Source organism: Nycticebus coucang, chromosome 13 (assembly GCF_027406575.1).
Source record: "Nycticebus coucang isolate mNycCou1 chromosome 13, mNycCou1.pri, whole genome shotgun sequence".
Lineage (NCBI taxonomy): Eukaryota > Metazoa > Chordata > Mammalia > Primates > Lorisidae > Nycticebus > Nycticebus coucang.
The window spans coordinates 96,903,526-96,914,946 of record NC_069792.1 but is presented as its reverse complement, the minus strand read 5'-3'; positions in this window follow the sequence as shown (position 1 = coordinate 96,914,946).

The window sequence follows — 11,421 nt, the reverse complement described above, 5'->3', positions numbered from 1 at the left end:
ACTGCGCCCGGACCTGATATTAGCACTTGATATCACTGAGTAGACTGCTCTCAAAGATATCCTAAAGAATATGGCTTAGGTTCAATAACAAATAAGCGTCACATGTCCCCTTTAGTTCCACCAGACAAGAGTTGTCCTTGAAAGTCTGAGAACTCTCTAGCACCAGGTTGTCGAATGACCACATGTGTCTTTGATTGGACTATGCCAACCCATGGGTGCTGTTCTGGTTTAATACTTCATATATCTCTTTACACTCTAAATGCAATGACAGTTTAGATGAAATATTACACAGTTACCAGGCCAGGTGAAAAGAAAGGAAAGAAAGATAACTATTGTGTTCTGGGATTTCCACGCATGTGAAGACTAGAAGGGCTGACACGGGTGTATGACAGGTCCACACTTGTTTTTACAACCCTCTTATAACCAGGTTCCTTCAGTCAGCATCACAGTAGCAGACCAATGAACATAGCATTTCTCTTTCTGTGGGAAGGGGCAGAATGATGGTAGGGAAGATTCTTTTGGTAATTCTCAATGTTCACCAAAATATTTCAGGAATGCCTCCAAGGTGCCACACATGTGAGTCAGAGGTGGTGTATCCCAGAATATTGCAAACCATGGTCATCTCCCATCACTACACAGCCCTGAACCCTGGGTTGCAATTCAAGGTTGGTGTTTTTGATGTACTTAGAAAATTTCGAGAAAGATTATCTTCTATTTACATTTTTAATGTCCATTAAAAATGGACTCAATCATAATTTGAGTCCATGGTGATGAAATGTCACAAATTTAAGTGGAATGGTTTCAATTTTTCTTAGTAGTTGATTGACAGCTTAGGAGCCAACTCAGGGTGACTGCTTTCTCAGGTTGATTTTCTGTGCCTGATCAACATTTGCTTCTGGTGGTGTCATATCATGTATATTTCAAACATTCCTAAACATGTTGGAGCTTTAGTTAAGTCATTTTAAGATAAGATGTGGTCTCTATCCCTCTTTCTTAAACCTTCGTTTTCCCATTTCCAATGCATTTCCCGAAGCTACATTACAAGACATAGTAGGATTGACTTAGAGGAGCGTTCTCAACCTGTGGGTCATGACACACAGCAACTGTATTAAAGGACCGCGGAATTAGGAAGGTTGAGAACCACTGCCTTAGCAGATGTCTGTAAAATGGGCAAGTGTGGGCTCCCTCAATGATGTGAAATTAGAATATAGAGAGCATTCGGGTTCTGTAGGTCTAAGGAAAAAATCTAGTCCGTTTGCTCATGAGACACCTGTCAGCCGCCCTTCCTGGTCTTCACTGCATCCACCAACCAGCCCTGAAGGGGCTGCAACGTTTGTCACCCTTCCCTTTACTACAAAGAATGTTTGTTAAAGAGGGAAGGAGGAGGGGAGGAAGAGAAAAGGGGCAGGAAGGCAGGGAGGGAGGGAGGGAAATATTTGACCTTTGTTCAGAATTAAACCAACATTTTCTGCAGTTTTTTTTGTTGTTGTTGTTGTTGTTGTTACCACTTCCAACTTTCTCTGTAACCTGAGTCAAGACACATTAACTCTGAGGTTGTTAGTGTTTTTTTATATTAATTACAAGAGGAAGGACAATTTTAATAAATGTCCTTCCCAGGATAAAATTTCTCATTTGCATTTTATTTCATTTGCCTTTTTACTTTCTAACAGCAATTACATCTGCATATCTTTGGAGTATGACCAAACAAATGCTAGCTGCAGATCCCCTGAACTCATGAACAAATTCATACTGTAATCAACAAGGACGATGCTGGGACAGGGCTCTTACACTGTATACCGACAGTGGTGCCACAGAGTCATCTAACTTGAGCCTCCACAGCTTTGGAAAGAATTTCACCCTATTTGCATGTTTTTCTCAATGCCCTTCCTTGTCCTTGGCCAGGGGTGAGTAACAGGGAGCGCCCAGTGGTTCTCAATCTTCCTAATGCCGCAATGTATTTTCATTGTTAAAAAGGGGTCGCAACCCACAGGTTGAGAACTGCTAGAAGCAGATCCAAGCACTGGCTTTTCATGGTGTCCTGGTCACCCTTTTGTCATACTCTGGAGACCTTCAACTTCAGTGAATCTGCTTTAGAAAACTACTGATGTTTCAGCTAATCGAGCTATTTGCAAATACAGTCAAAAATGGCCAAAGCTATTTATAAATCCTTACATATATTTTTCAGAGATGAGAGAGCATCAGAGATTGTGGTCAGTGCTGAGGACCTAGGGATCAAAACAGACTCAAACTCTACCCTCACAACTGTGGTATGACCAAGGCTCTATCACGGAAAAAAGAGAGAAATGTGGAACTGAGAGGGGAGGAGAGAAGCTGAAGCCCCCCACACCCCAGTGTCATGTTCTGGATGAGGGGGCCCATCTTTCTCTAGGGCCAGTCCAGCAGGGGTGCCCGGAGGCTCACTGCGTGCTGAGCACTTACTGGGCACCTGGAGCCTCAGCAGACACGTGTGCATTCTCAGCCATGGTCCTTGCTGAGTTTGCATTCTGAGACAATGATGCAGAGTTGGTCTAAGAAACAGTCAAGTTCTAGAGACAACGTCAAGCCAGATTACTTTTTAGTTTGGAATAGTCTTAAAAAATGTGCCATGTAAGATAATTCCAGTTTTAGTGGGAAGAACCGTAAATCTGAATCAGCACTAAGATATTAATAATTTATTTTTAATCATACCAATGTTTTAGGCAATAAAATAACTATTTTAAAAAAATAGGTTAAATTTGCTTTCACTAGTTAAATTTTAAACTTGTGAATACCTTGGCAATGTATTCCTATACCATGAAGTTACAAATGTATATATGTGTGTTCATGTGTATTTCTTCTTTGCTCATTTTATTATTGGGGAATTTACTTTTCTGATTTATTAAAGGCTTTTAAATATATCAACTCTATATCTCTTCTGTGTGCTTGAAATAAATTTTTCCTAATCTGCTGTTGGTTTAAATATTTTAGTATGTCTTATAATGTGCAACAATTTTATAGTTTTATTTTACCAAATATATGTGTATTTTTTCTTTATGTTTTTTTTTCCCCAGGGTATTATTCTGAGAGAGGCATTTTCCCATCCTTTGGTTAAAATTATTTATTTTTTGCATAAAGTTTTTAAAATTTTATTAGTAACATTTTAAACTTGAAATTACATTAGTGGATATTTGAATTGACTACCAGACTTTTTCTCAAATAATTTTTCGGTATCCTTTAGCGTTATTTGTTAATAAGCACTTCTCATTCCTCAGATTTAAAATGCTGTCCTCTTATACAAAAAAAAGTTTTAAAATAATGAATACATGTACACGTATGTTCACACAAATGCTCTTTCTTTCTCAGCAGCTTCTGCTCTTCTAATTTCATCACACTTTCACACCTCCATTGTGAATCAAACCTTGCAATCCTTGCATAGTCTCATATTTTACCACTTGTGGGCAGCCTTAGTGCTTCTTTGCTGTTTTCTATTTGCTTATTTTTGTGAATAGTGTTGGCTTTGAGTAAGGAGACTTTAGAAACGGGGCAGCCTAGATGGAGTTTGATGTCTGATTATAAATTTGTTGGCAACAAAAGTGGAGAAAGGGATTAAGAGATATCTTCAACTTAGCAATAATTGGAAGTGATAATTGGTAGAAGTGGGTAGAGAGAAGTGACCAAGAGCCCCTGGTTGGACCAGAGCTGACCAGTGGACTAGTTATAACATTGATCAAGTTCAAGAACTAGATTCCAGGAATGTGTTAGGGAAAAATGGACTGGGCAGCCTTCCTTTTTGACAGTGTACGATGATGTATAAATTAGCAATAGCTCCTCTTCCCCTAATGCCGCTAAACTGTCAGTTTCTGGAATTATCATCATTATTAAAGTCATAATGGTTTTAATGAAGGTGTCATCCAAACTGACACTTTGAAAATAAAGTGTGATGATGACTAAATTGGATGCTGGGAATGACCTTAGAAAAATGCTCCAGGAAACGTGAGACTGTCCCAAATACTTGACGAACTCTGAGTCAGCGACATGGCTGATTCCGTTCCTTTGCTTAGCACTGGAGAGATCTATCCGGATTGACACCAGTTGGTGCATCCCAGAAGGCCCCACCTAAGCCATCATCCAGCTTTGGGGAGTCTATAAATCCAGCTATAAGTACTTTCAACCAGTTGGGCAAATAATATGCAATAGCTGAACTGTGTGATGTGATTTATCTGATTGAAAAAGAGCTTCAACTAATTGTTCTCTGCAATTCTTAGAAAGTGAATGAGCTACATGGAATGTCTGGCAAAATTTCAGCCACTTTGTGGTTTTCTTGTTACTGCCAATGTTTGTAGAGAATAAACATTTATCAAAACAGTTGCATACTTGGCTTAAATATGCCAAGTGCTAGAGATTTTTTCATCCACTTATTATGCAAAGAAATGAACTCTTAAATAATCCTGTTCCCCTTCTGTGGGGGATCTCATTCAATGCTTTGGAAGACAGAAACAGGGTGTCAGGTGCTGGAGCTCAGCGTAGTCAAACCATTTTTGCTGTTTTCTCTTCCCTGCTTTCTTGAAGGTGAAAATGATACATTCAGCCCAATCTCACTTCTCAGGTGTAGGGGAATGGAGTTAGAGGCCAAGTTACACTGGCTTTTCCTCTCCATGTGAATCTTCTTCCTACATGGATGTACAGCCCAGGGAAACAAAGCGAATAAAGTTACTCAGAATCAACCAGAAAGAGAGCTGTATGTTACATTTCCTATTGCTACTGTAATAAAAATCACAAATTTTTGTTCTTAAAAACCACTCAAATTAAATCTCTGGTGTTTGTGGAGATCAGAAGTGTAAAATAAACAGTCATTCTGGGGGTTGTATGAGAGGAACTGTTTCTGGAGGCAACCTGGGCTTGCAGCCCCCTCCTTGTATCACTTTAATCTTTCGTTTCTGTGACACTATCTCCTCCTACTGACTCTGATCTTTCTGCACTCATCTCCATGAATCACGATTATTCTGGGGTGCACAGAAGAAGCCTCAGCTCTGATTAGACCTAAGCTACCCACTGGTTCCTGGTGTGCGTGCAGAGGCATCACCTGAGATTAGCATCTTTGTTAGCATATAAGGCTAAAAACTTTGGCTAAAGAAAATACATGTGTGTCTCAGTCACCAGCATGAAGAGTTTTAAAAGTTTTCGTGAAGAGGGGAGAAGGGACTGAAAACTCTCAAACAGGCAGGACTATCAGCTCTACACTGGGAGGGGCTCGTCTTCTTTTTCACCTGGCAGGTGAAACAAAGAGGGGGCTGCTGCACCAGGTGAGAGAGAAGGAGGGCTGAAAGGGTAAGATCAATAACAAAAGCGGAGTGACAGTAACAGAATCAGAAGCTGTACCCCACGGTGTGCACGCGGCTCTGCAGTGGAGGGCAGAGAGACCACTGGGAGGCAGTGCTTGGCAGAAAGACATGCACGGCTTCCCCTGGGACGGGTCTTGGTGGGAGACGCCGCCACCAACTCCTGCTGGCTTTAAATACTATGCAACCTCTCTCAGTCTTAATTTCAGTCACCTGCAATTCCTGCCTAACCGGGTCAGTGAGCCTGGCAGAACGCTTCACGCACAGTGTGCACTTAACAAATAGTGGTTCTGCACCTCGGCATTCATTTCATTCCTGGATTCCCATGGCAACCCAGAGATCTTATATTACCAACTCATCCCTTTATTTAGAAAACAACAAAGCAATATTGTCTCCTGTCTCATCTCAGGTTCACTTTGTATAACACATGTAGGGTTACGTCTTCAACCACGATCTGTATTAAACAATATTTTTATTCAGTAATTCATAATAGTCAATTATTGCCTATGGTATTAAATGTCTTACCTACAAATTACCAGGGATGGGAGATGTGGTGGTTCTGGAAGAACTTTGCATGAAACTGTGGGGGATGTGCGATATGTTAGGGTACCCTAACCCAAAGGTAGAGCTGATGTCACTCTGCTCCTACCCACGGGGCCATCCAGGGAGATGTGCAGAGAGAAGGTGAAGCTAACCAAAGAGATGGGTTATTTTCACTCAGACACTTTAGCCTGAATTACCTAGACATTTATAGTCTACCCCTTCATTCAGTGAAAGCCAAACCTAGTATAAAACACACACACACACACACACACGCACTCACAAACAGGCACCTGTCCTCACACAACCAGACAAGGCTGCACAGCATGAAGGATGCTTGTTTCAGCAGCTGACTGGGGTGGAAATGACACTCAGATTGGGTAGCATGACATCTAATTCAGGAGATTCTTCACTATGTGAATCCCCACTTGGACACTCTCACCCATATACAGTTGTGCACCACTTAAGGACGGGGGTATCTTTTGAGAACCACGTCCTTAGGAGGTTTCATCATTGTGCAAAATCTGATTGAGCACTTATGCAAACATAGGTAGTGTAGCCTGCTGCACACCTAACCTCTATCATATGGCCAATTGCCCCTAGGCTAGAAACCTATCCTAGAGCATGTTGTTGGACTGCTCACTGCAGCAATTACCATACAGCGATAAGTATTTGTTTAAACATATCCAAACATAAACGAGGTACAGGATGAAAGATGAAAAATGGCACAACTGTATAGGAAACTTACCAAGCCTGGAGCTTACTGGACTAGGTGTAGTTCTGAGGGGTGAGTGACTTTACAGCCTGGAACATGACGGTGCTTTATTGTAGGTTATACAATACAAACACTGTATTGTAGACTATCTTAGATTTATAAAATATTTTTCCTTAGTAATAAGTTCATCTTACCTTACTATAAATATTTTAGTTTATATATATTGTTCAATACTTTTGACTTTTCCATAATAACATTGAGCTTAGAACACAAACACATTGTATAACTGTAAGAAAATACTTTTCTTTATATCATTATTTTATAAATTTGTTTTCTTCCTTTTTAAAACTTTTAGTTAAAAATGGACACAAACACACACACTGTCACTGCCTTTCTCTCCCATGCTTAGACCCACTGGAAGGTCTTCATGACTATAACAGTTAATTTTTTTTTTTAACACATAGAAGGAGAATACTGTAAAATAATGATAAAAATATAGTACAGTTAATCCACCAGTCAGTAGCGCAGTCATGTATTATCATTATTGAGTACTGTGTTCTGTACCTAATGGCATGTGCTATACTTTGTGTGACTGGCAGTGCAGTGGGTGTGTGGGCACCAGCGTCACTGTAGACACCTGAGTAAGGCGTTGCACTGTGACATTGTGCAAGCGGTGAGATTTCTCACTTCCCTGTAATCGATGGAACCACTGTGTATACATAATCTGTTGTTGGTCAACCTGTGTGATGAAAATGTGTCAAACGATCTATAAAACCAGTGTATGGTGCCCCATGATCGCATTAATGTACACAGCTATGATTTAATAAAAAAAAAAAATTGAAAAAAAAAAGATTTCCCTATGTAAGACGTGACTGTATCTAGTCAAGCTAGGACATCTGACCCGGGGATTTTTCCTGAGAGCCTCTTCAAGTATCTAACTGCTCTTTTGTGATTCCAGTACCTACCCCAACTGTGTCTCATGTGCCCCTTGGAGTACTGACATTGAAATTACTTTTTCTCAATGATCCTTTACTGAGATTACGGAGGGGGAAAGGTCTGTGTTTCTTTTATTTTAGCCTTTTCGATCTGTACTGCCGTTCACGCACGGTAGTGTCCAGATGAATAAAGCCTTCTCAAAGTTTGAGACTCAGAGAATATTGCAGTCTTGGCTCCATCCATAGGAGATTTTTTATCTTTCCAACATCTAAATGTTGGTATGTCTCAAGCCTGTCTTCTGGTCCCTGAAGCCATCTCTATTCCCTCTCCCTAGGCTTCTTACCCAGTGTAGGCATTTTCTTTTTTATTGTTGGGGATTCACTGAGGGTACAATAAACCAGGTTACACTGATTGCATTTGTTAGGTAAAGTCCCTCTTGCAATCATGTCTTGCCCCCATAAAGTGTGACACATACCAAGGCCCCACCCCCTTCCCTCCTTCCCTCTTTCTGCTTCCCCCCCATAACCTTAATTGTCATTAATTGTCCTCATATCAAAATTGAGTACATAGGATTCATGCTTCTCCATTCTTGTGATGCTTTACTAAGAATAATGTCTTCCACGTCCATCCAGGTTAATACGAAGGATGTAAAGTCTCCATTTTTTTAATGGCTGAATAGTATTCCATGGTACACATATACCACAGCTTGTTAATCCATTCTTGGGTTGGTGGGCATTTAGGCTGTTTCCACATTTTGGCGATTGTAAATTGAGCTGCAATAAACAGTCTAGTAGGCATTTTCATACCACGCACATGCTGACGGCTCTCTGTCTAATTTTGAGCTCCCACTTTCTCAGGATATTCTAACCTAGTCACCGTTTCCAACTGGATGTCAGATAGAGGTTTCCAATGAAACATGGGCCAATCAGAAATTTTTATATTCTTCTCACAGTGGCCTATTCCCAATCTTTCATATCTCAGGCCAAACTCTTGTAGTCCCTCCTGAATCCACTGGCAGTTTATAAACTATTCTGATTGTTCAGAATATTTCCCAAACATGGTAAGACTATCTACCCTCAATCTTCTCTGTGGCTTTCCATCCATCTCTCTCTCTCTCTTCTCTCTCACATCTGGGGGCCTTTGGCTTAGCTTCTCTCCAATCCTTTGCTCACACAGGTACCCGAGTGGCATTAATAGCATAAATCAAATTGGCACTTGCCAACGCAAAGCCTCCGGTGGAGTGGAGCATGTGATGGAAGGAGCTTCCCCAGCTCGGCCCCCTGCATCGTGCCAGACGTATCTGCTCCCTTTCTCATTCATTCAGTGTGCACTTCTGGCCTCTTTTCTCTTTCTTGAATGTTCTAGGCTCTTTCTTGTAGCCTGTTTCATGTGATGCTCCATCATTTTTTTTTTTAATTCAAGTTACACATATATGGATATATTACCTACGGATGGCACAGAGGGAATGCAATTCTGTAAGTGCATGCTCTCGAGAAGCAGCATATTATGATGAACCCTCTTGTTGAAAAGGCAACTTTTCTATTACTGATAACACAGGATAAATGATGTATTATGCCATCTTCAAGTAACAGTTGAGGCAAAATAATAAATGCAGAGGCATCACAATGAATCCCACTCAATACAAATTAACTATACACACCAACACTTCTCTACAAATTAAGTTTTCTTTATCTGATTGCTAGTTAAATATAGAGTTTTAATTTCATAACTTAACAATGAAGGGTCACACACTGAAGCCAATGCAGACACCTAGCATTTCATTCTAAGCTTGTTCATGTACACAGCTGAAATCAATTACAAGGTTTGGCCTAACAAACGCTCGGGGACTCTATGGATCAAGTAGAATTGGTGGACTTTGATCCAAATCAGGAAAGACAGCGCCATGACAATGGAGAAGCATATGAGGATGATGAACACCATCCCAGAGGTGGTGTTCAGTGTCAAACCTCTTAATGGGGCCAGTGAATGCCACTCATGCTGGCATTTTTGTGCAGTAATGAATGAGTGAGGGACTGTAATCATCAATGCCTACTACTTGCTATTGTTTCTGTTTTAATATTCAACTATAGTAGTGTTTTCAAGGTTAAATGAAGAATAAATGCAAATACAAAAGCTCTGACTTTGCCCTGTATGTATGACTTCGGTGTGCAAGATGAAATTTAAAACCTGCTAAAAACTACTTTAAAAAAGATGCTTCATCTTTTCTAAATACTACCCCCCAGTATCTGAATATAGCTGTAACCTTGTTATTCTTTCAGTAAGGCTAAAATGACACTTTTTACTGGAGCCTTCTCCCTACGCAGCTGATTACTCTGTACTACATGGGCATATTATATTTTTATTATAAGCACTCATTTTTCTTTTATATCACTTATTTATATGATTGGTGGATTGACTATCTTCTCCTTGCCACTAGCATCTGGATTGTGTGTCAAGAGCCTAGAGCAATGCGTCTTCTACCGGAGGGACTCATTAAATCTGACCGATGAAATAACGAACAATGAAAGGTCTGATGGAGGCCTTGGTTGCAGATGGACACATCTCTGTGCTCGCCCTGACAAGGGTCTGGGGTTTCCACCCTGCGCCCTGCTGCTTCCTAATCCTATTGTGCGTTGCTGGGCTTTGCTTATTCTCTGTCCTAACTCTCTCATAACACACGGCACTTAGGAAATGGAGAGATAACAGCAGAATAGCTTATTTACTCTATGTCTCTGAGTGATTTTTAGAGTTTTAAAATGTTATGAATACTTTTTATAAGAAAATGAGAGATGATAGTCCAGCCTTATAGGTTTGGGCTGGGGATAGTTCCCAGCGTCCCAATATTTTGTGTTACCCCTACTATGAAAGGGAGCACCCTCTTCATCTCTATTTTCTACTCACCACTCGCCACATGTCTTGCTGCTTATGTGTTTTTCCAGCAAGAATTTCCTTTCATCCTTTGAAGCCGAATGTGGTGCACTCCGCATGCTTTCCAGAACAGTGGCAGCTGTCTGGGGATCATTTCCCTTTGTGTCAGTATTTCATTGTTATTAAAAGTGCTCATTCATTTCCTAATCCTTAAATCAGTAAATTCTTCCAGAAACTCTAAGCAAATGTAAATATTTGGAAACATTTCAAAGTTTTTTGGCACTCTTGTTTCTACCTCTTCATTACTGCCTGTATGATATCGCCTCACACTTAATATAAACTAAGGATGAGTCGGGGGTGGGTAGAGGCCTTTTCTTATAAAAGCTAAGCCCGATTTTCATCTAGTCATATTCAGGCTCAGACTGTGTTTTTTTTAAATTTTATTTTTCTTTTCTGTTTTTGGTAATAGCTCATGGGTTTATACTTTTCTGCTAGAAGTTGGTAAAGTGCAATAAAATTAATTTTTTCTTGCATTTTCTTGTTTTTGAAAAAATATGTTAAATTTCTTGTACCATACCTAAAATTAAATGTGAACGGTATGTGCCTGCTAAAATCAAAATAGAAGAAGGAAGAAAAGGCAGCAAAAATATGGTGATAAGCATATGGTTTCAAAAAAATTCTGAACAAGTTGTAACTTGCTAAGTTTAATTTTGATTTTTTTTAAATTCTATATTTTAAATTATGTAAATGTACAGAAGCACCCATTTAAAAAAAAAAGCACCTATTTTTCCTCTTGGTATGTTCACCCTGATCTTTACCTTCTCAAATTACGAACAAAATAAATACAAAATGAAATTACTAAGAAAACATAATGCTAATTATTACTAACATTACAGTTAATGATTTGGAAACCTTTGGGATCTTATGAAGTTGGGCATTAGATAATGACAGTTTCCAGCTTGGGGCCACCTCTGAGTTGCTTACAAGCCATGTGCCAGGAGCTGGGGGACTGTGGGAAGATGTGCAGCACAGTCCCTCCTCTCA